The 6,122-nt window shown below is 41.6% G+C and overlaps 1 long non-coding RNA gene across 1 annotated transcript; it reads right to left on the bottom strand.

Annotated features, from left to right (window-relative positions):
• Positions 1-584: 584 nt before the first annotated feature.
• On the bottom strand, positions 585-3,873 carry LOC143278142 (uncharacterized). Its single transcript, XR_013053846.1, has 3 exons — positions 3,757-3,873; positions 2,144-2,224; positions 585-641 (listed from the first exon to the last, which is right to left on the bottom strand). It is a non-coding gene; the product is annotated as an uncharacterized LOC143278142 (long non-coding RNA).
• Positions 3,874-6,122: the final 2,249 nt, after the last annotated feature.

Below are 6,122 nucleotides of genomic sequence, written 5' to 3'. Positions count from 1 at the left end.
GAAGGGTCATTTCGTCTGACTTCCACAGTGATTGTAAGGGAAAGGAGATGGGGCGGGGGAGGGTGCTTGTGGGAGGGAGGAGGCAGGGGAGAGGGGTGTAAAAGAAAGAATAACGGGGAAAGGATAAAAACAACACCCCCAGCCCGCTTTTCTTTCTTTTTTGTTTATTGTTTAAAACGTCATTATTCTTCATTTTGTAAGAGAGAGAGCTCCGTGAAAACGGCCAAGAAAACTCCCAAGCTTGATCTTGTCCCTTTTTTTCTACAAGGTCAAAATCTACCGAAGCCGGGTGTTGCTGTGCATTTGGGAATCGGAACGAGCAGTGCGACGCCAAGTCCACTGAAAAGGCACATCCGGATAATGTGGCTCTCTGCCATACCAGATGACTCAATAGATCCGTCTGTGTTAATGGAATTGTTCAGTCAATCGAGGTCTGAATGGAATCAAATTGTGAATATATTTATATATTTATGATGTTTGTGAGTGTCTGCGGTTTAATGTGTGTCACTTTCACTCTTTTGAGTAGTATACTGCTGTTGTTGTTGCTGTATACTCACGGCATATTTTATCTGTGTCACAGGCACTACCAACCCTGCAGTTCCCGCTTCTTTCTCCAGAGCAGGAGTGCCCCACGTCTATCGCTGCAACACAATGATAAAAGACAGGAAAACATGAAGAATGAATGGACGAATAAAGGAAACAACGCTGCCAGTAATGAATAAAGGCGGGAAACCACACATGGAGAATGAATAGAGAAATAAATGAAACAACACTGCAAGACAGTGGTGAACAAAGACAGGAAAACAGAAAGAATGAATGAACGAATAAAGAAAACAACACTGCAAGACAGTGTTGAACGAAGACAGGAAAACAGAAAAAATGAATGGACGAATAAAGAAAACAACACTGCAAGACAATGTTGAACAAAGACAGGAAAACAGAAAGAATAAATGGACGAATAAAGAAAACAACACTGCAAAACAGTGACAGATAAAGACGGGAAAACATGAAGAATGAATAGAAGAAAAAAGGAAAAAAACTCTGCAAGACAGTGGTGAACAAAGACAGGAAAACAGAAAGAATGGATAGAAGAATAAAGGAACAACGATGTAAGACAGACATGAACAAAGAATGAAAACAAAGAATGAACAGAAGATTAAAGGAAACAACTCTGGAAACAGTGAGAAACAAAGACGGGAAAACTTAAAGAATGAATAAATGACTGAAGGATACAACGCTGCAATAAAGAAAGGAAAGGACCGATCATTGGAAGCATTATGGAAGTGTGGTTAACGATAGTGGCCAGGTCATTACATGATGATGTAACAATTATTGGAGAAAGCTACCTTGTCTTATCCGACTACTTCACACACACACACAAACACACACACACACACACACACACACACACACACACACACACAAACACACACACACACACACACACACACACACACTCGGCAACAGTGAAGGGGAAAAGGTTTTGGCCAAGTACGTCAACAGATTCTCCAAGCCCTTTGTGTAATTCCGACTGATGAAATTTATTTCTTGTTTGAATGTAAATCTTACCATGAGTTGAGAAATAAATGTGTGATTTATGAATATAATGCTGCAAAAAGAAAAGATCTCTATAGCATGTTAGCACTGAACGATATTGAGGTGATAAACTTGATGACAGACTGTATATCAGAAGCTTTGCAGATTAGGCAAAAATCACTACTCTGATAGATCTGATGGAATGGAGTTACTGATGGATGAAAGAACGGAGTCATTATGTTTTGGGAGGCCTGTTGGCTGATTACATTTCCTTTTTCCTTTAATGAAAGAACTTTTTAAAAATATTGTTTTGTTTCAATGTTTGCTCTCACCATATTCATTCCATTATTATAATGCTTTGTTATGCAACAAAAACATGTTGATGCATTCACCCATGTCATAAGGACCTCATGGCAAGTGACATTAAAGTATCAAAGTATAAAAAGTCTCTCTCCCTGTCCCTTTCTTTCTAAAGTTCCATCAGTCTTGGTCTTTCACGTGGACCATTCCTGCCATCATCTAATTTATCTTTCTCTTGTTTAGATATGTTTACAGCATTTGCACATTCACAGCCTACGATATCATTTCGATCCACGTCTTTACTTACCGCAGACAAAGTCAATATCACAAATTGATCCGGAGACGCAATTAGCTGTATCTGTTCCACACCTGGCACCAGCGTTTATACCTTTTTGGGAGCGCGCGTGCGCGCGCACACACACACACACAAACGCACGCACACACACACGCAGGCACACACACACACACACAAACGCACGCACACACACACGCACGCACACACACACGCAGGCACACACACACACACACACACACGCACGCACACACACTATAAACGTGAAATATTTACAGATGACATATCTCTTCAGTCTAGCAATTCAGATGCATGTAAGCCACATTTATAGGTTGCAAATCTGCACTTATTCACATTTAAGACCATACCTGGATTGCCTGTGATGCTGATATCAACTTTCAAAATTGTTCAGAAACCTAGGTGCATTATTTGATTTCGCTCTGTCCATGCACGACCATGTCAGTAATTTGTGTAAAACTGTAAACTTCCAACTGAGGAAAATCCGTACCAATCGACCGTATGTAACTACTGAAGCAGCCACTCAGCTTGTTTGTTCCTTGATCCTAAGTCACACTCACTGCTGCAATTCACTACTTGCTGGTTTGCCTTCTGATTAGTTCTCGGGCCTTAAGATGATTTTGACAATGTTGTCAGAATAATTTTCAGAAAGTCAAAATAGATCACGTTTACGTCAACTTCATGGGTTATCCATCCTGTTCAGAATTCAGTACAAAACTGCTGTATTGGCTATTGCCACTTTGAAGATCTCTCCCATCTTATCTTTCGTCCTATATACTTGCATCCCTTCCCGTTCTCCCAGGTCTTTAGCTAAAAAAGAAAAAAAGCAAAAAAAAGAAAGCTCATCCGAAAACCGCTTTAAAGACATTTGGCCCAAGGGCCTTTCAGTATCAATCACCCTCTGTCCGGAATTCTCTGCCTCTGCATCTCCGTCACTCACCAACACTGTCCTCTTTCAAAGAAACTTGAAAACCCACCAGTTCAAACACGTCTTTGGGTGTGATGAAGCATAGCTAATTGCATGCATTCTTGCTCTTCCTGCCAATCCCACTTGACCGTCTATTGAAATAACCATATGGTGTGTCGGTGTGTGTGTTTGTGTGTGGGGGTGGGGGGTAGGGGCGGGAGTATATGTGTGTGCGCGAGCGTGTGTGTGTCTGCGCGAGCGTGAGTAAGCTTGTGTGCGTGTGTAGGACATATTTTGCATCTCGTGTGTGTGTGTGTGCGTGTGCGTGCGTGCGTGTGTGTTATTATAGGGAGGGGGGGGGAGGGGGGATTGTGTCATATACGTATAATCTATTATTAATGTTATCATCATTATTATCACTATTTAACCAACAAATAAATTTCAATATGGTATTCATAGAACATAGTTGGATTGTCTCTTGAATGGGTGCTGAGCATGAGCAAATCATCAAACGATCGAGTGACTATTCCACTAATTAACAAGCATTTAAGACAGATTCATTCCCTGCTTAGGAGTGTCTGTCTGAAGGTTTCCAGAGAGAAAGAGAGATAGAGGAAGATAGAGAAAGACAAACAGGGAGACTAACAGACAGGCAGATAGACATAGAAATATATGGCCCAAGAACCAAACCCTCAGTACTCACGACATGTCAAAGAGGTGGGATCTGAGACAAAGCTGCCCAGACACTGACATTTGTCATCAACACACAACGCCCAACGATCATCGCACGATGAACCCGCCACAGTCTCTTCGGTTTCCGTGCTCTCCGTGACATTCAGAATTGTGCAGTGCCCTCCCACTTTGTTATCTTTGGAATCTGCATGAATCAAACAACAAGACTCTATTTATGTGTGGTGTTTTGTGCATGTTGAATCCAAACAGTAATAGATCTTCAGGTGACCATAACCCCCTTACTCCGGCAGGGGGGAGTGGGGGGGGGGGATTTTTCATTATGGTATGTTGTTGTTAGTGAAGTGTCCTATTTGACTAAAATTAGATTTGTAGAGTTTCATAATACATTACTCAGCCTTCTACTATCAAGATTGACATGCTGAAGTTTACCCGAGCGTTACATGTGTTCTATTATTGACCTAAACTCCACAATTTCAAGTATCGCGTCGCCTCAATTTATAACGTTTTATTTGGTAAACAAAACATCATTAGTGGTTTTTGCGTCCATACACCCCACTTACATCAGCTGGGTGATTTTTCACAATGTCTGCTTTATAGTTTGGTCAGTTTTTCTGTCCGTGATTACCCATGTCACATAACGTCAGCTGTGGTTGAAGAATCCAGATAATGTTAAAAAAAACACACACACAAAAAAAACACCAACTACATCAACTCCTTTCTTTGGCAGTTGCGAAAGGTGAGGCCAACACAAATAGCAGACAGATTAAGTTCATTACAAACTAACTCTTATCATTCCTTTCGAACTACAGAAAATATCACTGAGTTATTCATGTGCACTACCAATCTGTGCAGTCTTTCATTTCTTGCCACGAGAACTTCTTTCTTGTACTTCGCATACATTAATGATATACTTTTACAGTGTTTTTTCTCCATTTTGGAGGGCTTTTAAGATGCTAATGTGCGTCCTCGGAGAGTTCCTTTGTACTTGCTGAGTCTTCGAGAAACTGTCACAAATGAAGTATCCTCAGAGCTTCCAACACTGTGGGCTCTGATGGCATGGTCGTTGTGTTTCCCGGCCACAAAGGCTTCAGTGGAGCCCCTGATGCAGATGCCCAACTGAACGATGATATCTCTAAAGTCATGAGTTTTCTCACAGTACCAAGAGAACAAGTGAAGTGAAACGCACCAAGACATATTGCAATCTTCTGGGACTGTTCGCCAATTCGCCAAATAGCCATCAGTGCTTGCTTTGCAACTGGAAAGTCAAACGTGACCAAGTCATACTCCTGACCCAGTTGTCATGTTGCGTTCAGTGACACATCCAGAACGTGTTGCACTGTTATATTGTCGATGACAGGACGAAGAACAGGTTGGGCACAGTCAATTGATGAGTGGAGAGATGGTTTCTCGCAGCAAGCTGTTACTTTGAAGACCTTTGTAGCAGACTGCAGTCTCAAGTTTAAGGACACAACTGTGAGACATTCAGTGGCCAAAGCAATCCAAAGTATGCATGCTGACAAGCTAAGCACTTCCTGTTAGAAGGCGGATTGCAGTGCCCAGAACGACATGCTTTGGCATTTCCACTTTCCACTTGTGAAAACATAACACGTGTCTTGCGAAACAGGCAGTAATTCTGTTTTTTTTTTTAAGGTGCATTTTCTTTCCAGTTAGAACACGTTCCATAAAGTCCTTTGCAGAACCAGGTGCCTTTTGATATTCAGTGAAAAAATTAAAATAAAAACCGGAAAAAGAAAAAAAAAAAAAGACGCCATTTCTGGGGGCGATGGCTGACTTGAGCTTCTCTGTAACTCTGAATAAGACCGCGGAGAGTGAGGGCTGCCTCTTCCAACCCTCCATCCTCTGATGCAGAGGCAACAAAAGCACTTGTAATGGTTCGGCTTGTATGTGTCTGATGAGTACAATAACTCACACTGGTGATTTGGAGCTGCAAAACCTATTTTGCACCCAGAATATTCAGTGCTGTGGTTTGGATTGTGAAACAGCAGGTGTTTTTCTTTCATGTATGATACGTCTCGCAGCATTAATACACGATCTAAATCGTCTTCGCCAATGATGATCTATTCAATTCACTCGCACACATGGTTAAAAGTGGACTTCCTTTTGTAAATAATATGTCTCTTCTTCCATGTCTATCCATATGCCTCAGAATGAAGTCCCTTCCGAAAGATTTTGTGGGAGTGCGCTTCCCATGCCGCAAGATCTGTCATGTAATTAGACGAACACAATTCCCTCGGTTAGAGAAGCTGCCTCTCTGATCGAGTCTTCAGCAATTTTGCCACTTTTTTCCGCATTTGAGAGCTCTGATGTTTATAAACTGGGCTCCATTTCCTCGCTTTGTCACACATGATGCAGCAA

The sequence above is a fragment of the Babylonia areolata genome, chromosome 35 (assembly GCF_041734735.1).
Source record: "Babylonia areolata isolate BAREFJ2019XMU chromosome 35, ASM4173473v1, whole genome shotgun sequence".
Classification (NCBI taxonomy): Eukaryota; Metazoa; Mollusca; class Gastropoda; order Neogastropoda; family Buccinidae; genus Babylonia; species Babylonia areolata.
Note: the sequence above shows the minus strand (reverse complement) of the source record. Positions and strands in the feature narration are given on the sequence as shown.